Genomic DNA, 22,094 nt, shown 5'->3' with positions numbered 1-22,094 from the left:
TGTGTTTTCTTTCTCATTTAAGCTCAATTATATTTAAAAAATATTAAAGCAATAATTGTTTTAAGCTGCATGGCAAAGTTCAATGTATTTTTCAGTTAGACTGTTGTTGGTTGGATTGTTTTGGTTTGGTTTTTTTTCCTTTTCTTGTTAAAACAAGACTGTCCTCTGTTGCATTTTCAGTGGAACATAGCATTTCATCTCTAAACCTGCATCAGTGTGTCCTGTCATTGGTGGCAGCACTGAAGTAAGCTCAGTGCAAGTTTTCCAATTTTGTCTTGTCCTCAAGAAATGTCTGAATACTAAATAAAAAGTACAGGAAACTGTTGGATCAATATGCTTTAGGTACAGCTTTGTGACTTCAGATAATCTCAGAGTATATCTTAACTGTGTTGGACGTTTTCCTTGTGAGGTACTGTCATTAAAACCCAATCTGTGCAAAGCACGTAGAAGATTAATTAACATTGGGAAGAAAAAAGATGTCTCAGCCTTTCACCTGTAAGGTACCCTTTATCTCCAGCTGAGTTTGCCAGCCTTTAATGCTATTTGTCATCTTACCCAACAGGTATTTTGATATTTTTTTCCATAGTACCTTTTATGGCTTTTATGGTACTTCAAATGGCTTCTGTAATGCCAATGCCATGTATTAGAATATTATCCTCTCACACTGGAGGCTTTAGATTTTTTTTTTTTGGCTTACAAATCAAGACACATTCATTTAACTGGTGTATACTCCCTTTTAGAAACAATTAATTTAAGGGAGCATTGAGAAAGATAAAATGTCTATTCCCAGTTTAAGGATGTGGTATATGCAGATTTGTATAAGGCCTGTCTGTTACAATGATTTTTATATAACTGTTCTTTACAGCAAGGGTGTTGCTCATTATTTTCTGCCAAATCAAACACACAAGGGTAGTTCTACATACAACTTTGCTGTGGTGTTACGGTGCACACTTGTGGTCTTTGCCTATGCAAGGAGCCATCTTGACTTCTGCTGTAGGATTGTAAGGAATGAAATAGGTCATATAGGCAAGGACTCCTTTAATGAATGGTGATTATTAGGGCTGGATGGACCTGTCTGCTTCTAAATGTGAAATAATTTAATTTTTTGTTAATGGTAAAGCTATTATATGACTTGCAATAAAGGAATGGTGGGATCATTCTCTTTGTGCTTATATTTTACGTTGATGGTTCTTTTGTGATATTTACATGAATATTCACAATTTTATCTTTACATTTTTGGTTTACATTTTGGTATATGTGCATATCTTTACATTTTTGGTTTACATTTTGGTATATGGGCATACTTATGAGTGTATGCATCGTATTTAATGATATTTTAGCATGTTATTGAAAAAACATAGCATTATTGAGATACTTTTTTATAGTATCTTAAATCTCTCAATCAGGGAGAACTGATTTCTTTTTGGTATGCCTTTTTTTCTTTTTTTCCTGGTTGCACCTTTTGGCCTTCCTTAAGGAATCACATTTTGTCTGAGCAATCTCTTGGGTTTAGATAACCTTGAGCTTCGATGCTTGTAGGAATCTGAGCTGCATGCTGTCCTTTAACTTCTTATCATAAACACAGTCTGCTTCTTCTTGTTCTACTGTAAGGCATCTGTATTTAAAATAGTAGGGATAATCTCCATTTTGATTACATGCATTCAAGGTTAAAAAAGTTGTGATTGCAGTATATCTTTAAAAAAGTGATTTTTGCAAGTCTTAGGATGGGATAAGACATAACAATTTTTATTTTTCTGGGACTGAAATTTTTGTTTCTGTGAATTTAATGGTAATACATTTTTATTAGATCATTCTACATTATATTACATTACAGAGGAAATGTACAGATGTGAAATTTACAGATGTGAGCTGTTGACAGTTTAGGTATCAGATCTAACACAATGAAATGGCTTATTAGCATCATGGAAAGCTCTAAAATACTTGTATGGATCTTCATGGAACATGCAACTTTATAATGTCAGTTTTAATGGAAATAGGTGATCAATGGTTTTCAGTCTGTGAGTATTTAAATCATCTTTTAACTGGTCATTAGTTGCTGATAGGTAGGAGGATTCTCGTGATACCAAAATGTCTCTTCAGTGAGGGACTGCTGGTTATCTGGCACTGGTTACTTCATGGATCATGTTTGTCTTACAGGAAAAGCCTGCCCAAAATTTCTCTCCACAGAAATAAACTGTTCTTTTTCCCCACCCCGAGGTGCTTCAAAGGTCTTGTAGGAACTGTGCAATTCTATATGGAAAAGTACATACGGTGTCTACTTTAGTTACAGTGTACCTGAGTTATCATTCTTTTCAGTTCTGCTGGGATTCCTAAGTGACAATGAAAAAGCCAATAATGAGATTTTAAATTACTTGTAGTGGGTGTACTTTCCTGTCTTGGTGCCAAGGATGAGACACATCCTCGTGACTGAAGGAGCTTGTGTGGTGGCTGCCTGTCCAGTGCCAGCATCCACACATCTCTGTGTGCATTTCGGCAAAGTCCCCATTGATTGTAAAGAGCACATCCCACTCAGCACCCCCTACTCTGGTCTGGCTTGAGTCCAGTGAGCAGGAAGAAACAGGCTCTGTCAGAGTAAGTGGAACTTGGAAACTTCTCCTTTTTCTCTTCCACCTTTCTTAGTAGTGAGTTTATTGCCATTTTCTTTTTGTCATCGAGGGCTGAAACCAATGGTGAACATGTAACAAGAGCTGCCAGCTTTTTATGTTAGGGAAGTGGGCAGCCCTATGAAGAGAACATGGTTTAAGTTGTTTCAGAAAGGCAGCTTTATCTCGCTTGAGTTGAAGGATACTACACTCTCATTATCTAAGTCTCAAACTATTTTTGTGGAAGAGTAGGCTCTTAACGTGATCAGCAACACATTGCAGAAAGCAGCACCTATGTAAATGGGGCAGTCATAATTTTGAGAAAAGGCAAGGGATACCTTTTCATAGAGAGAAATGTGACCATGAACTATTTACAACAGAAGCTGGCAAATGGATTTTGCACTGAGAAACGGAGAAAGAATTAAGGGGACAGTAACAGTGTTGTGGTGTCATTCAGGCAAATCTTAAGCCTTTGGAAGCTTAACAAGAGAGAAGGTGTTTTAAAGTTTCCAGGGGCAAGGAGGACTGGCAGACTGCACCACTGCAAATGGTCATGTAACTGTCAAAATTGCTCTTGAAGCATTTACTGCCAAAATAAAAGTGTATTTTTAGGAAATCTGGGAGTAAAGCTGTACTCTGAGTAGGAGCACAGCCTTTTACTATCCCTGTAATTGTTGCAATTCTGTCAAGAACTTGTAAGACCTTCAAATATTTTCTCCTAAAATTGCCACTATGATTTTGTGCTTGCCTAAATTTAAAGGGAAATTAACTTATCATACCTTATGTCCCATCAGGCACCTGTTGTTCCAAGTCTCAATTCAAGCATGTTTGGCTGCACCAGTCCTACAATGAATAAAATGTAGATTTCATTTTTAAGGCTGTTATAAAACAGAAATCATTGCAGGGGAAAAGAAAAAGCATCAATAAATAGGTGTGAAATTACACCTATTTGGAATAATATAAAAAGATTGATTAATTCTATAAAGTCCACATTTTCTTACATGTCAAAGTCACAGCAATGGATAAAGTAAAAGCAGTTAAACCAGGGTTCCTATTGATATGACTCCATCTTGACATTCTCCTAATCCATGACTAGGTTAACTAGGTGAGCAATGTACTTCCAACCTCTCTTTTCTGTCTAGTTGAGCTGCTTTATTCAGTATTTCTCTGCTTCTGAAGATGTAAGGTTCCTTTCTGTATAACATAATGGTAAGGAGGATTTTGCATTTTTAAGCTTTATTAACTGAATTAATGCCTTCAGCAATAGTACAGATACAGAATGTGTGCCTTTACTGAAAGTATATTTAATTTTTATCACTTTTATGACAGTTCTGCTGTCTTTTGTCTGGAAACAAAATGGGTGAAGATAAAAAATTGCCACATAGTTGATATGAAATTTAATGCTAATGTATCTATATAGTGGGGTTTTTTTCTAAGTAGCAAGTAGTGTAATGGCTTGATACCTTGAAAGAATTGGAGAATTTGAAAAGAGAGATCCCTCCTTTGTTTTACATTATCTGGCTGTGCTGAGGAAAAATGTGTGAAAAGTTTTCATTGTGAGGTGGGTGGAATTCTTTCTATCAGAGAATATCAGTGCCCAGGGCCTCACTCTTAATGGCATCAAAGCTAATTCAACCTGAACAATCCCGAGTCCATGGGTAGGGAGAGAGTAGATTTCTGTAAAAAGATGTGCAAAACTACAGAATAATCAGATGTTGCAGTTATTAACAAAGAAAAGACCTGTAAACTTAATGCAATGGCTAGCATTTTCTTGGACAGAAAGTTCACCAAGCTCCAGGTATTTTTAGAGATTCTTTTTGCTGGTTCTGAATATTAATTTTTCCCAATTCTACTTGCCATTACTATCATTAGACATCACTTTTGTTGTGGTTATAACAAGGAAACTCCCCACAGTGAAGATCAATGCAGAGTCAGGTAATTACAGTTTATTTCTATGTTAACAAGCTTTGATTATTTTGTAGTCAAATGGTGCTGTAATGCAACATAGAAGTCTTCCACAACTTAAAAGAAAATCTCATATTTTAAGCTATTTTTGTAGAAAATGTAGAGATCATTCATTCTAAGGAGCAAGAGTTAGCAGTAAACCCAAATGATGGGTGCTCCAGCTCATGGAGTATGTTGTTGCAGAATGAACTTGCCTCAATTCAGTTTTCCTAGAACGATTATTCAGAAATGCACCAAAATTTTTTTGAGACTGTTGAGAAAATAAATACATAAAATATACCTGGTTTTCTTATTGTGTCATCTTTATGTAGTTATAAAAATTCAGTGTTAGAATTTTAGCATTTCATTATGCATTTAGGGCTTTGACAGCTGATCTTGTTGTTTGTTCTAGGTATTTTGACCTTTCCTAGACACTTCAGCTGTGAACTGTCAGAGGTGTCTGTGTGTGTCAGACTTCATAGCTGGCCATCATGAGTATGATTGCTTTGAAAATTGGTATAGATAGGTAGACAAGTTTTGCTTCCTGTATCATTTTAAGAGCAGAAAAATAGGCTTTTTTATCAACCTCAGTTGTCTGTGCTGAAGGACTTTTACTGTTATTTTTTCCTGAGTATCCCTGAGCTTACTGATTAAGTTGTACAGTCTATCATCTATTGACTAGAAGGACAACAGCCATTGCTTAGGTTTACCCATTTAAGTTACTATTTCTCCAGTCCTTCACCAAAGCTTTCCTGTTAGGATGCCTGCAAAACACTGAACCAGAGTTAAGCAACAATCAAGCTGTGGCCACTTTTATCTTAACAGATGGTGCCATTGCCAAGTCCTCATCAGGCAGACATGAAGTGTTCATTTTATGGGGAGAGGTGATGTGTATGGCTAAGGTCAGAGGCTCTGTTTTCATGAAAATAACCCTTGCAAGTAAAAGAGAATGAAGGAGACCTATGTATTGGATATTTTTCCCTTTTAGAAGTATTCTTCAGTTTTCCTTAAGGAAGGAGTGTTAGACTGTCCCTAGCCAGTAGTTGGAGTAGAAGGAGGATTGATGTGGCTTAGTTCTCTAAATTTGTCCAGTATTGCTGTAATCTTGACTGACCATGTTATGAGGAACACGACAAATTATTTACTGTGCAAACCAAAGAACCAGTGTAGAAGAAATCAGTTGTTCCAAAACCACAAGCTCATCATACATCTCTCTTATATGCAGATGGTATGTTGATCTTTCATTCCTGGGGGGGTCTTCATCAAAATCCAGGATTAACCTTCAATATATCTGAGTTTCCAGTATCATGCCTGCACTGAAGTGCTGGACTCCCTCTCCCACCTATTGCTGCAGACAAACAATGGCTTGACTGCTCCTGTACAAGCCTCCTTTAGACCAACAAGCACTACCACCATTGAGTTCAGCATGAGAGCCAGCAGCCACTCGCCTATCTGCCAGTTTTGTGGAATGGGAGATGATTAAAGCCTCCCCTTTTGTTGAAGCTTTACTGATGCAGTGAGGAATACCAGATTCTTGAGGCTAGAGTCCGAATGCCTGAGGAGGAACGTGTTACAGGATGGCCATGGGGCTGCGAGGCTGGAAGAAAGGGAGCCTTGGCCTGGCTTCTACATCTGGGACTGCTCAGAGATTTTTGCCCAGTGACTGGTTTTGACACAACTGAGTAAACACAAAATTAAGCAAAGGTTTTGTGGTCTTGCAATAAGTATAGTGTGCTAAGTAAGATAATTTTTGAGTGGTTTATATACTTGGGTATTGCTATAAATCTATAAAAATGAAACACTTGTTCTTTAAGAGTTGCCTCAACTAAATGCCATTTTTTTCCCCTTAAAAATTGAATATAACATCTATTTAAAATATAACTTATGGTTCATATCAGCTAAAATCAGCTGTTCCACTTCTTGAAGTTTTTCCAGTTCTAAAAAGACCATCCTTTCTGTAGGGGAATGAATAATGTAGGTTAGCTTGTTTCTGTGGGCATTTATTACAGCCATGCAGCACAGTTCCTGGAGAGGTTTTGCTATTTCTTATTTAGTAGCAGTGAAAATCGCAATTATTCTATTTACTTGGCTTGCCACTATGGCAAAGAGTATCTCTTTGGATTGTGAGGAGGAAATGTTTGTTTTTTCTGGCTGCTCCTTGCATATGCTGCTCCAATTACGATTAAATATGAATATTTACTGATAAAATGGGGCATTTCTCAAGTTTGGTTAAATTGATTTTTTAAATCCAAGATATAGGTGAAGGCAACCCATCTTGTGTAATGCTATTTATTATACAGAACTAATAGACAGTGTAGGGAATCAATAAAATATCACCATACATGTCAGATGAACATTAGGGCTGTAAATTCTTCATCAGGAAGAATCTGTAGGGGAAAAAAGGAAACAAAAAGCTAGATCAAAAGCAATGTGGGGAATTAATGTGGAGAAGATGAAAGGGAAGGAAACGAACAATAGGGTTGATGTAAGTGGAGGATTAGGTAAAGCAGAAGCAATCATTTTTTATGGAACAGATGAAAATAAATTGGGAATAATTGGTATGGGAGGTGCAAGTGGTGGCAAGTTGAAATTGATGTGTATTTAATGGCCTGATGAAAACTAGAGCTTGTTCATGAATTGTGCCTATGATTCATTTCCAAGGAGTAGATTTCTAATACTTCTAATAGTATTGAGTGTTGTTCTGTCTGTGGCATTCACACCAGCTTATTGGATTTTTTAGAAAATTAAAATACTGTGCTGGCATCATTCAATGTTGTTTAGCTCCAGATAACAATTTTATTTAAAATATTTGAAGTCAAGCAAACCTTCCATTCACATCTGCTGACTCTGTATACACAATGCTAGGTTAACTGGCTCTGCTTAAAGGAGTGCTTACAGACACAGTTCATTACTTGGGTCTGCAACTTAACTCTGAAAGTTCCTAGAATACAGGATAAACTGAAATTCTTATTAGGGCAAAATCTTGTCTGTTTGTAAGCGCGCTAAATGCCGTTAATAATGTCCTTGTAGTAAGGAAAGCCTGTTTTCCAAAACTGTGCATTAGGCTGATGTACGATTCTGTTATGAAGAGTACTTTGAGAGGACCTGGTGTGTTACTGTGTTCCCTGTGTCCTCTGCTGTATCCCATTCCATGCAGAAGGTAAAGCAGCCAGATCCCTGGCTCTCAGATCTCGTGGTTATCCCATTCTTTCATAGAGCAGCAGTAGTTCTGTAACCTATCAGTGTCCTTGTGCTCAAGAAAGACCACAGAGAAAAATCCAAAGGGACAGTGCTACCTTCTTTCTTTTTCCCACAACTAGGAGGGAAGCCCTGAGTAAGGGGTGGAGCAGGCATTTGTTTTTGAGGGAAATGTGTTTGTTCATTGGCTTAAAAGATTCTTTCTGGAGAATCCTAATTTTTCCCCATAATTCTGCCATACTACTCACATCAGTCAAGAGCTGAGATGATTACACCTGTAGGAGATTTTGGAACTTGTTATTCCTGACTGTCCTTTGTTTGCCAAAGTTCATCTATAAGTCAAAGCATTGGACATAGGAGTGCCGGAGGGAAGCAAGTGTGATGTTGTGATATTATGTAGATCTGTCACTTATAATTTGGAGGCTGTCTCTTTCAACATTTTGCTGTTTTTCATAGCAGTGTATTCAAGCTCACTTCAGTCCTTGTTGTTCTGTCTCTACTCTTCTTGATTCCTCACCACCTTTTGAATAATGAGGCCTTGAATTATAGACACACAACAGTACCAAGCTCTTTATAGCCCTCTCCCTACCATTTATTATCTGTTTGATTTTTCTCATGTGTGAAGTTGGCTTTGTTAAGATGATTTTCTCAGTAGGGCCTCTGTATAGACAGAGACTATTATTTCCCTGCTCTGAAATTGTGTCCCTTGCCTTTTTGACCTTGTTATAAAGTAGTTACTTTGTTGAATCCAAAATTAATTTTTTATTTGCCAGTGTTTTCTTTTAATGCTACTGAGAATTTTCCCCAAAGTTTGCAACTTGCTTTTGGAATTTTTTTTAAAATGTTGTTCAGCTTTTAAACACTTTTTGTTTTCTTCTTAACTTTTTTGTTTTGCCTACTGTTTGCACTGTATTATATTTCCTGCTGATATACTTGCATATAACCTTTCAAGCTATTAAGAAATATTAGGAAGGTCTTTTTGATTTATTTCATTGACCATTTCCTAAATTTTCAATTTCCAGCTACATTGATTCTCTGGATTTTAGGTGCAGCCTTCTGAAGACATAAAACTTGTATGGAGAAAATCTTTAAATGTGGTCTGGTCAGTCTCTCTGATGCTTCCAGCTATTTGCTGTTATAATGTCGAAGTTAAATCTTGTTTCTTAGTGAGAATGAGTTTCACATTTCTTGAAATAAATTGAGATCAGCTGATTGCTCCCCCATATCCTGTCATTGGAGGTGAACTGCAATTGCTTCTACACTGTATGGATATACTTTCCTTATGTAGTATGAGGTGTGTGATTTGGACTGACTTATCCCCTTAAAAAAGCACGGATGCCCCTGGCAAAGTTTAGTATTGGAATTCCTCTTATGGCGATTTTCTTGATTCTTTCATCCTTGAATGGAGCATCTCTGTGCTTTCGTGCAAGGACCACTTGAAATGACTGGGATAGTGGAGTCTATACGAGTGTCTGAGGGTCCCCATCTCTTACCCAGGATGATTTCTGCAATGTGTGTTAGAGCCCAGACAGATCTACTGGGCTTAAGAATTGGGCCCTCATATGAAAGTGCTGGGAGAAAGTGGGAAAGTGTTGTGACTTCTAGGATTTTAAATATAAAAGTGTCATGATCCATCAATAAACCTCCCACATTTTCTCATCTCATTGATATTTTACAGCTACACTGGAGGATATGAAATGATGGCTGCTAGAATGAAAGATTCTGTCTTTTCTTCTAAGTTTTTAGAAAAAGTTGATAGAAAATCAGTTTAAGAAATATTAATGGAGTTTCTGAAAGGTCCCAAAATGGTTTTAGAGATAGGACCATAGTACAATTCTATGAAAGATAAGTCTTTTGTGATAAAACCTAAAAAAGAAGAGATCTATACATTTCCCATGGTATTTAAACCAGCAAAGGCAACTGTAGTATCAGGATGCCCCTTCTGTTGCTGCCTGAGAAGCAGTCATGATTGTTGGGTATTTTCTGAGCATTTTCTTCCAATCTGACATCTAATTGATATCTAAATCATATCTCCGTAATATCAGTGTTGTAGTAAATATGCAGCCTAATATGTGGTGATTGAGTGTTTTATTTTGTACAGTGTAAAACTTGCTCTGTTCTTTTTGACAGCTGTTTAAAAGATGTGTATTTTTGATTTGTCCAAAGTCTGAATATTTATAAGGGATTAAAATAAAGAGGTTGTTTAGCAGGTGCTGACTGCAATTTTGTAGCTGCAGTATCATAATCACTTCATGAGGTTTCTCTGTTAAGGAAATTGTCTTTGTTTAATGCTAAAGGATGTAGGTAATCTGTCTCTAATGCCAAATTATTTCAGGGTGTGCACTTCACTTTTTCCCCTACATTTACGTAGATCGGAAAACTGAATGTTCCAAACAACTTGTGGAACAGTTTCCATATCAACTTTTATGTACTAAAAATGTAATTAAAGTTGCTCAACCTAAAACATAAAAAAGAACTCAAATTTAATTTATATGGCTTTTAAAAAGAAAATATTGTTTCTTATTTAACTGGTTTTGTTAGCATGGTAGATTTGAATTTACTCCAGTAAAAGTCAGTGGCAAGCCACTGTTGCCTATTTAAATGTAAGTAGCTGGAACCATGAGGAAATACTGAATTTGAAAAGGTATCTATTCACACACATTACTTTTATGCCTTTTGAGTGAATTCATGGTAATCAGTTTGTTAACATAAACAATGCAATCCCATTAACTTCTAAGGTAAATAGCATTAGATGCAAACATCTTTTTTACATTGCTACATGACTTGATTTGTTCTGCATATGGAAACACTTTAAAACTTTTTTGCATTTCCTCTTTTGTGTAAGTGGCTTATGACTCTTGTGATATCTCATCTTTTACCTGCTGTGTCAGCTTTGCATCCCTATCCCCTGTGCACTGGCCTGTGTTCTTCCCTTTCCTATTTATCACTGACACATCTGGAGTGGTGACATTCTTATTCCCTATTCTGCATTTATTTTAAAGCTAGAGGAGGGGTTTCTAAAGAGGGGATATTCTTACTTACTGTTACAACTAATTCTTTACAGTTTTCCCTGCAAGATGGCTGGTGTGTTTTGATAAAAATGAGTATTTTTGTCTTGGTATTGGTCAAATATGCCTGACAGAGATGATTCAAGTGTGTGATTGGGGAGCAGGAAATGATGGAATGGATTTGGTAAGGATTCATGATGCTATTACTTCTCACCAACTTCTGAAAACTTATCAGATAAAACCACTTACTTTGGTTTTAAAGTCATGAAGCCTCGAAAGTGGGCTTAATGGGAAACAATGGGAATAGATTTATAGGTATTTTCATTGCATCTAGACTCTTCTTCCTGAATGCTTACTTTTATTTCTAAAATGAAGTCCACTTATATCTTCTGGCTCAAAGAAAAGATGTCCTATAAACACTTTCTTATACTTAAGAAACATTAGAGCTAGTCTAGCTGTTACAATTTTATTGTTTACCTTAATCCAAATGCTTGGTAGAGCACACAGAAGTGATCTCTTTGGCTATTTGATCAAAGGACATTGCAGATGAGATCAAAAGAGATTTGGCTTTTGAAAGAATCAGGTTTGATTCTATGATACGCTTATTGTTCTGAACCATCTGGGGCAGTTTGGGAAGATACTCAATAGCAAATATTTTGCATGTGAAGCTTTTAGTTGAAGTGGTGGATAACCTTGGACTGGGTATATTCAAAGGACTGGTCTTGACCTATACCCTGTTGTGACAGCTGAGAGCAGCAGGTTGGAACTGCTGGATGAAATCCATACTCAGTTGCCCACTGTACTTTCTTCTTGTCACTACAGAATGTCAAATCAAAGACACTTTTTATTTTGGGGGTTTTTTTAACTGTTGCTTATTCTAGCTGTTTACTAATTCAAAGAGAATATGGACTTGCTGCCATGGTAGTACAATGGAAAAAGTAATTTAAATCAGTGGCAGACTGTGTCCAGTCTGAGCATCCACCCTACGTAACTAGGCTGAGGTGGAACACAACTTCCAAATATGATAAAGTGATGCTTTTCTTTCTCATTAGCTGTTTTGGTGCCTGCTGGTTTTGTTGGATCTCTGTATCAAGTTGTAAATGGTGTGTGAAATAAAACGCTTCTCAGCTGATGGATATAATCCTCATGATTACAAATGCTCTTCAGATTGCTGTGGTATGTTTTGTTTAGATCAGACTTGGAAGTCTACCTAATGCATAATGGTCCCTTTAGAAAGAAGATAGAAAAAAGACCAGTAGGAACCAGTTTTTGATATCTGGGTGGTAGTACTGGGAGTTCCTCACTGGCCAGTAGTAATTCCCACCCCTCTCCTAATTATGAAAGCAAATATTAGAGACTTGAGACTTACACTTGACTTGTCAGCAGCACATTGGTAATCAGTGCAGTAATTCATTAATTCTTGACTCTAAGCTTGAGATCCAGCTTCTGGTGATACAGTCTATTTTAAAAAAAAAGTAAGATCTGTCTTAGCTTGCATATCCTTATTACTTAGCTTTCACTGAATCAAATGAATATTCACTAAATGAATATATGTATTAGTTGAATACTTAAAAAGAAAGAAATGTATTCCAAAATGTGGTTTTTCTAAAAGGGTAGTATGAATTTTAGTCAGTCATGTTTTTTAGTGGCACTTTGGTATGATAATGTCATTCTACTCTTTGAGAATTTATACTGTCAAGTGGGATAGGGGTTGGGGATCTGTGTGTGCCTCTGAAGTGAAAGAATGGAAACTTGGCAGCTCAAAGTCATTTTGGAATGAGGCTTGCTTAGTGATTTCAGTATATAGACATGAATCATTACTCAATAGCTACTAAAACCAGTTCTGTCTACCTTATCACAATCTGTTAATCGATGTGTTTTTAGCTCCCAGCATAATGCTCCTACTCACTCAGATCCTGTCATTGGTCCCTATGCTAAACCCCTTTCAAGACAGAAAATAAGAATATCCTCAACAGATTATCCTATCAAACAAGGAAAGCTGAGTGCAATGCAGATTTCAAAGTGCCCAGTATGCACACAATAGCAACACTGTTTGAACCACCTGCACGATTTTCCAGCCACCTAGGAGCAATATCTGTAGCCAGGTTGGATTGTATTTAGCTGGGCAGAGCCAGGGCATTTGTCTCTGTAGAGCAAAGTGAAAAGAAAGCAAGTCATGCTTTTTCTTCTTTTCCACACTGATCCAATAACAATAGACATCCATATTCCTCAAACCAGCTGTACTTTTTGTGTCTGAGGCTGTTGCCCACAGATATCAATTACTTTTAATTGTTGTTTTATTTTCTTGATGTATTTTTAACTTCTGCCCCCCACTCCTTTTTGTAGCCTTAGTAGGCTCGGGCAGGTTACAAGAGTGAGATGTCATTTTAATAGACTCCGCAAGGAAAACTGAAGGAGTAAAACAAAGCATTTGCTGCAGTGAAGTGTTTTTGTTGCTTGCAGCCTCTACTAGGTTTTGCAGAGAGGATCACTTCCCTGGTGAATGCTTGAAGAAAGCCCTTGCTGATTAGAGGTGATGAAGGCCATCACTTCTCCCTCTCCTTTTGTTTTGATTCTGTTGTTGTTAAGCTGAGGAGCTGATGCCTGTTGTGTGCTCTTTTCCTTGGTCTCTATGCTGGCATGCTCCCATTTCTAAAGTGAGATCTACCAAAGCAGCTAATGGTAATTTGCATCTATAAGTGCTACTTTAAAGAAAAGAGAGATAATTTCAATGTGTGCACATGTGTTTGATTTATTCTAGTGGTTATGTGCTATTTGCTGCTCTTGTAATTGAGGACTGCCCATTCTGTGAATGTGCTTAATACTTTGAAAACTTGAAAGTTATGATGGCACCCCACACAATGTCAAAATGTGCATTTGAAGTAAAAGCCCAGCAATTCAGCTCATCTGGTCTTGTTCATAGCAGGTAAAAGGCTGCCTTGATGACACTTAGAGCAAATGAATTTCTCTCCTGCAGTCATGCACTGAATAAATTGCTTGATCTAGTTCGGTACAAAAGGACATGATCTATAAATAGTTAACAGAGCTTTCTTCAGGACAAGTGATCTATAGACTGGAACTCTCTCTTGGGGTCTTTTAAAAAAGTAAGTGCTGATATGAACAAAAGGAAAGTTTGTTTTAAAAAAAGGCCTTTTTAATGAGATTGAAACTCACATACTTTAACTTCCTTTTGAAAGCATCTGGCCAACCACTTCAAAAGTCCAAAAGGCTAACCTTACAGTCACTTGAAGAAAAGAAAAAAGGTCAGTCTGCTAATCTGATGTGAATATATTGTCAATAACTGAAAATACAAGATAAAACAGCTGGTTAATTTGAATCAAAGAAGTTGCTGTCATATGAGCATCAGTGAATTCAATTTTTACAGTTTTAGGCTTAAAGGAACTTCTTTTTATGACACCTTTATACGTTTGTCTATATACCACACTGTTGTCCACAGGGTCTCTTTCTGTCCTATATGCTCCTTCATGCACTTTTTTTGGCAACTAATATTGCAAGTTTTCAGACCGTTGGTATTTGTAATAAGGAAAATTTCTAAGACATTTAAGTGTGCTAATAGGAAGTGTCCATCTACCAAATTTCATCGTGTAGCATTTTAAGAAGGAGGAAAAATTCTATAAAATCATAGACTCATTAACGTTAAAAATATCTCCAGGATCAATGGGTCCAACCTTTAATGGAGCATACCATGTCAGTTAAACCATAGCACAAAGCCAGACTTTCCAGGAAGATGCTGTGGGAGACAGTACCAAAGGCTTTACTGTAGTCCAGGTAGGCAGTGTCTACAGCCTTTCCCTCATCCACTAGGTGGGTCACCTGGTCATAAAAGGAGAGCGGGTTGGTGAAGCAGGACCTGCCTTTGCTCAACCCATGCTGGCTGGGCCTGACCCCGGGTTGTCCTGTCCATACTGTGTGACTGCACTTAAGACAATCTGTTCCATAACCTCCTCCAGCATCAAGGTCAGGTTGACAGGTCTGTAGTTCCCCAGATCCTCCTTCTGACATTTTTTTTTTTATCCAGACATCACATTGGCCAGCCCCCAGTCACCTGGGGCAGCCTCAGTTGACCAGGACTGGTGATCAGTGGTTGAGAGAGGCTTGGTGAGCTATGCCAGCAGCTCCCTCAGTACCCTCGGATGGATCCTGTCAGCCCCACGGAGCTGTGAGAGTCTCAGTGGCACAGCAGGTCACAAACTGCTTCCTCCTGGACTGCAGGGGCTCTGCTCTGCTCCGCTCCCTGTCCCTGGCTACCAGCTCAAGGGCTGGTTGTCCTGAGGAAAACCAGTCCTTCTGTTAAACACTGAGGCAAAGAAGGTATTAAGTACCTCAGCCTTTTCCCCAGCCTTGGTTACAATGTTCCCCTCAGCATCCAATAAAGGATGGAGATTTTCCTTGGCCTTCCTTTTTGTTGTTAATGTATTTATAAAAACACTTTTTATTATATTTCACAGCAGTTGCCAGATTGAGTTCTAGCTGAGCTTTCGCCTTTCTAATTTTCTCTCTACATGATTCTTGTACTCTTCCTGAGTTTGCTGCCCCTTCTTCCAAAGGTCATAAACTCTCATTTTTTCCCCTGAGTTCCAGCAAAAGCTTCCTGTTCAGCCAGGCTGATCTTCTTCCCTGCCAGCTTGTCTTTCAGTACATAGCAATGGCCTGCTCCCACACCTTTAAGATTTCCATCTTAAAAGTATGTCCAGCCTTTCTGGACCCTTGGATGATAAGGATGGTTTCCCAAGTGACTCTTGAATCATTAAGTTCCCTTTCACTGAGTTGAGAGCAGTCATCTTGAAAGTGCTCTCAATATGGATTTCCCTGCCTGAATGACCTGTGCATGTAAAGGTGGGGTTTTGGTGGCAGTGTACATGCAGGCCAGGATGGTGATGGAGACAAAAGGGCAGGCATGTGTTGTTGGTATGGATGTCAGTCCTGTCAGTGTCTCCAGGACACATCTAGCACCAGGACTGGCAGCAGCAGGCACAGTGTGTGCACATATGACTGGACAGAGCTTAAGAAGCAGAGATATGACTGTGAGTGCTTGGAGGCCAGAAAGATCCTTAACTAGAGAAAAGAGAAAGTTGTCTATTTAGAAATTTGCCATGGTTTTTGGGACAGCAAATCATTCTGTGCCTACAGAGAAACTGAAAGCTAAGTGTCCAGACTAGGAAGTCACTTGAGCAGGTGAAGGTCACTGGATTGATCAATTGAAAAAAAAATAAAATAGCATAGTACTGTCCCCTGATCCAGATGAGGAAGTAGACTAAGATTTCTCTAAACAACTGAAGGAAATCCCTGTTACAGGATGTGCTGGTCATGGGGACCCCTATATCTTCTGGAAGGGCAACATATGGAATGAATAGTGGAAGATTTCTGAATGGTGTTTGGGGGTAACTATTTCATACTGGTACTGGATGGATGAACTGGTGTTGACACACCCAGATCTGCAACTCACTTCCAAGGAAGAGCTGGTTGAAGAGGTTATACCAAAAATAGTCTTGGTTGTGATAGCTATGAAATAAGTGTCTGTGTTTAGGATCCTGAATGAAAAAAAAAAAAAAAAAGATTAGCAGGGCATAGATCCTGGACACCAGGCTAGTGGATGTCAGTGTATTCTTTGTTTTGCAAGGTGCTCCACTTCTGTTGGGACAACTTCAGGTATCACTACAGGCTGGGGGATAAATGGATTGAAAGCAGCCATGCTGAGAAGGATTTGGGGGTGCTGCTGGATGAGAGGCTTCATGGGAGCCAGTAGTATTTGGGCTGCATCAAAAGCAGCATGGCCAGCAGGTGAGGAAGGTGATGCTGTCTACTCCACTCTGGTGAGATCCCACCTGAAGTGACATCAATCTCACAGACTTCTATGATAAATTGACAGGATTTGTGGTCTAGAGGAGAGCAGTGAATGTCATTTACCTTGACTTTAACAACTCTTTTTGCATGATCTCAGCCAACAACATAAAAGGCCATTTGAGTGGTCAGACTCAGTGGGCCATGGCTAATGGGTCGTACTCTGCTCGGAGGTCACCAAGGGACTGCAAGGGTCTGTATTGTGACCAGTCATGTTCAACAACTGAATCAGTACCTGGAGGCAGCAGTGGGACTGCACAGTCCCTAGATCTACAGAGGACAGAATTGCAGAAAATGCTCAATGCAGTCAAGGGCAATGCTGCCACCCAGTGGGACCTGGGCAAGCAAGAGGAATGGGCTAATGGGAACTTTGTAAAACTGAGCAAAGTCAATGTCTGTCTTGTAGGCACACTGTTTGATGTGGTCTGAGTTTTGAGTAGCAGGATCTAATGACCTTCCTCTATCTGCAGACTACACCTCTGTTAACAGCACAGGGCACTGGCAGCAACTTTTGGTGCCAGGGCATGCTGCTGACTCAGTCACATTGTGCTGGCATGTCTGCCCACACCTCCAAGTCCTTCTCCACAGAGCTGCTCCCTAGCCAGTCAGGTTACAATGTATCTTTGTGATAGGTTCATCCTTCTCACATGTTGGACTTAAAAATTAGTCTTGACTTTCATGAAGTTTTCATTAGCCCCCTCCTCTTGCCTGCCTAGGGCCCCCTGATGGCAGCCCTGCTCTCGAGTGTTTCACCCAGTTTTGTGCCATCTGTAAACTGGATGAGAGTATACTGTCACTTCTTCCAGGACACGGTCCTGAAAAATGTCAAACGCTTTGGGAGTAAGCGGACCCTGGGTCACTATCAAATACAGTCCAAAGAACAGCAGATAAAGCATATACAAGAAGCTTAATAAGAACTGCCCACACAGGAAATCATACTGGGTTTCTTTGCATTTATGCATAATTCATTTGCATTTATGAATGACAACATGTGAAGCACTATTTGGCTGCTGCTATTTCCTAATGTGGCATATACGACTCTGATTTTGTTCAAGGCTCTTAAAGGCAATGTGGGGAAGTTAGAGCAAGTTGTATAAGAAGACCCAATAATTTCCAAGACAACTCTGCAAATTACCACATGTTCTTACAGACTCCAGGAAGCTAGTAATTTTCATTATAAGGAAGTGTGTTATGGTTATTTGCTATGAGAATAGATGGATGCAAGATAGTGTTTGAACTCTTCTGCTGTGAATTTTTTTTTTTACATTAAAAACTAGCAAAATATTTTACAATATGCCTGGGGTTTCATGCATCATGCTTTTAAAGGAAGTCTTGGGCTCATCAGCCCCATAAAGACTTTCCTCGCATTCTTGAGGTTGCATGGGACTGCAGAAGGTAACTTTTGAAAGAGGACAGTTTTCCCTTGTCTTTACCATTCCCATGTGCTTCTCTGTTGGCTGGACAGTAGATTAGATGACAATTTCATGCATTTTGTGAAAACTGGGAACCAAAAACTGCTTTATCCAGCTCAGTTTGGCTTAGTCTGAGGTCACTGCAGACTGTTACTGAATACTGCTGCCTCTGCTGGACCTTCTATTGCCACACTGCTACCAGTTCTCTAGTCACTCCCTCTTCTGCACAAGAAGCAATACCTAACGTTTACCTGATTTATAAAAATGTAAAGAATCTCCTTGCTGTTTTTGCACGGACGGTGTGGTTAGAGTGATGGAGGTAAGGAGTCTTCTGCTTGAGACAGTTACTTTTTCTACAGAAGAGGAGGGGTTTATGTAGGTTTGAACAAAGTCTTCAAACATATAAGCTACCTCATGTTTACAAGAGTTATTCTTGCTGTTATTGTTCCTTCCTTGCAGGAATGATTTTAAGGTTCACTTTATAGAACCCTTGCTGCCCAGTGGATGTCCCTTAGATTAATGACAGTTGAAGGGAGTGGAGGCTATAGTGGTGAATATTCATGTATATCCTGTGAAGAATAATGTCTGTTTTCCTGAAAAGTCCATCTTCATGGGCAGCTGTCTTGATCAGAGAAAGACTTCAACAAGACAGGTCTGCAGAGGGTGATTTTTCATTTTCTAGATCTGATTGATTACAGAATGCCATCACTTCCATTATAGCATGAGGTAGAATTAAAGGCTGTAAATGCTATGGCTAAGGGTGGCATAGCCAAGTCATTAGGGCCAGAACTCTCGAGTTAAACACCGTGCTGGGAGGCAGAATTGAAACCATGGGATTAAATCAGCAGACTTAAGTTAGTCAGACTCAGGGCTGGCATGAGGAACTTCAGGCGTAATGTTTTGAAGGATCAGGCAGGAAACAAATGCTTTAGCTGCCCTCTAGTCTCCTGGAAAACCACCTTCATTTCCAGGAGAAAAGAAGTGACATGTGCCAGATGTACGCGAGACTTTGCATTAGTAAATTAACAGGGCTATAACACTCAGGCTTGTGCTGCCTGCTTTAATTGCCTAACATGCACACAGAATGCCAAATTATGTTCTCTAAAGGAAACTGAATGCAGATTATGCTTTGCAGCTCTTTGCACTATTGGTTAGCTGGTACACATCATGCTGAACATCAGGAACTCACTCCACAAGAGGTGAAGGGGCTGCTACTTGTGTAGTTCAGGTGCATGCCAGCAAAGTCTGGAAAGTTGTGACAGTGGGGTAAGCTGTTGACCTTTTTCTAGCATTGTGTCTTGGACTTGTCACTCTTCTTTCTGAGACCTCGTTTACAGTAGCTTTTGAATTGGAAATAATTGTGAAGGACTGTGGCTGCTTTTATCTTTTGTGTCCTCACATAGGGACAAACAAACCTTTAAAAAAAGGAATCATTCACCACCACTGTGTCATGTGGGTGTAGTGCAGCATGGAAACATAGTTACTGTAGATGCACAGACACATATGTGTATACTTGGAACTGAGTAGTTAAGAATAAAGCTACACTATATGGGTGTGGTGCAAAGCACAGTGTGACCCACTGCAGGAGTGAATTGACTGTGATCTTCTCGCTGCAATTCAAGTGTTAGCGTCCTTTGAATGGTGATTTGTTTTTGGCTCTCTTAGGAGCAAAGAAACAAAGTAAGATGGGAAGTAGTCCCTATAATGTCATTAGTTAATCCCCATGTTCCCCTTCACACCCTGAACCCTGCCTCCCAACCCTCCAAACCTAAAGCAAAAAGGTTCTGGGTTTATTGCAGTATTTATTAGGTTCTGTTATCATATCCATTGCTAGAGGAGGAATGAAGGCAGATGGAAACTTCTGACAGGTTCGTCTATGGTCTTCTCTCTTCCCCTATTTCTACCTGCTAGCCTTGCTAGGCTGTTGGCTGCAGAAAGAAGGTTTGCTCTATTAGATAAAGTATTGGTTTGATTTCAATCCCCATCTGCTTTTTGGCACGCTGTGTCCTGTCTTCCCCTCCACCCCTGTATTTTCTCTCATTTGTGGTAAAAGGAACATGATCACTACATGGTAAATATCATCAGTCCGTTTCATTTTCTCTGACATCTTGATGTTCTGTCTTTGTCATTCTACCTATCAGAGCATAGGTAGCCAGATTTCCTTGGGATTCTCTTGGCTTCGCATCATCAGTTGGTTACACATGGTGCTAATAATGCACAGGTGGTGGGGTCTATCCCTGTATAGACCATTAATTTAAGAGTTAAACTCATTGATCCTTGCAGATCCCTTCCAACTGGTAATATTCTGTGATTTCTGTGATCTTCCTCAGTTGCACATACCATGGTGAGTTGCAGGTGAAGGCAGCTGAGACCCCGTAGCTCCATTCTGTGAGATGTCTGCTACAGTTTATGGGATAAGCATTAGTTCATATAACCCTTCCCCTCACCCTCTGTTCTTTTTTGAATAGAGAAACCATAATAGTGGCAATATATTATCTGCTGGTTTCTCTATTTCACATAAGCAGCCTGGAGTGCCACGGTTTATTTAAATTTAGCATCTGCTCGCCCTCTCCTTTCGGGGTGGTTTCCACCAGAAGTGTTTTGATACTAATGTAATCTGGAATAAAGAATGGAGGGATTTTGGACAGGTCATTTACCACTGTGACAAAGAGGTTTACTCCACTTTTGCTCATCTGTACAGTGACAAAAGAGCTAATGATTAGACTGAGTTTGTTGTGGAGGTATTGACTCGCATCCTGCCCCTGGAACACCCTTTGCTAGAACTGTGGATAGCAGCTATAGATTTTTCTCTCTAAAGGCTGCATGTAAATCCTGCACTGCCGCAAGCAGTATGGTGTATACTTGGAGGATTTTTTGGTGACCAGTAGCCTGGTCTGCTTTGGTGGTGTGTCACCTCTATCCCTGGAGGCACATGGTAAATGATGTTTTCAGACCCAGACTCCAGTGCAGACAGTCTTTCTCTGGTTTTAGCAATAGTGACATTTAAAGAATTTAAATAATTGCCTTACCAAAGTTCAGTTGGTAATCACAGAGGGTTGAGACAGAGTACTGGATTTGCTTTTCTCCATTTGGAAAAGTCTTTTTGAGATGTTTCTCCTGTTCTCAATAAAAAAAGTATTTGCTGATACACGTTTGCTGAGAGTGGTCTGGGTTCACCAGAGTGTTCCAGCTGCTCTGCAGTGCTCTGGAAATGCAAACCAGCTGCAGGTCCGACTTAACTCAAGCCAGGTTTGTGGCTGGTTTGCATCACTGGAGCAGTGTAAAGTACCTGAAGCATGCCAGCTAATCTGGCCTATTGGTGAACCATTATAAATGACTTGTTTTTCTTCTTGTTCTTTACATGTAACTTTATTTATAGTCAAAGCCCATGGAAACTGCATAGATTGTATCACTAAGGTAAACTTTGTGTTCTAAACTAAAGTCTATAAAATTAGAGTATTTTTTAAGCCAGAACTTTTTCTTCTTAACTGAAATGAATTCATCAAATTACACACTGTTCCTCTGCACTTCTCACTTATGGATATAAGATGCTTCTTCTTATTATTAGATCAAATAATAAGTCTGAGACCTAAAAGAGTAGGCTTTATAAGTTTTATTTTGCAAAAGGTGTGCCCAGCTTTTATTCTAAATGCATTGATTCTTTTTTTCTAGTTTATTGAAGATGTATGCAATAGTGGTGTCATTATCACTATTGTCTGAATTTTACTGATTAGAAAATACTTTGGAGATTTTGAGAGAGGAAGGAAATTGGCCAACCATGACTTTTCTTCTGTTTATAGTAAATAATAGTTGCCTACCTTCAATAGCATGATGAGTGTTCAAAATATGCCATAAATATTAATCACCAATTACATTAGTCCATATGTAATAATTTTTTTCATAACCATCTCTTTCTCTGAGGATGTTATAGTGCTGAATGTGTGAGGTGTGTTTTTAAACAGTATAATACAACAGAATGATAGAAGTCATTACAGCTATGCTGATCTTTTTCAGAACCCAGAATTTTTGCTCTTCACCTAGAAATATTTTTGCATAATGAATATGGC

The 22,094-nt window shown here is 38.9% G+C and overlaps 1 protein-coding gene across 10 annotated transcripts in view; it reads left to right on the top strand.

Moving 5' to 3' along the window:
* The window catches only part of PCCA (propionyl-CoA carboxylase subunit alpha), a 269,372-nt gene that overhangs the window by 177,257 nt on the left and 70,021 nt on the right, over positions 1-22,094 (top strand). The window lies entirely within an intron of this gene.

Source organism: Passer domesticus, chromosome 2 (assembly GCF_036417665.1).
Source record: "Passer domesticus isolate bPasDom1 chromosome 2, bPasDom1.hap1, whole genome shotgun sequence".
Taxonomy (NCBI): domain Eukaryota; kingdom Metazoa; phylum Chordata; class Aves; order Passeriformes; family Passeridae; genus Passer; species Passer domesticus.
This window is presented reverse-complemented; position numbering and strand designations above follow the sequence as displayed.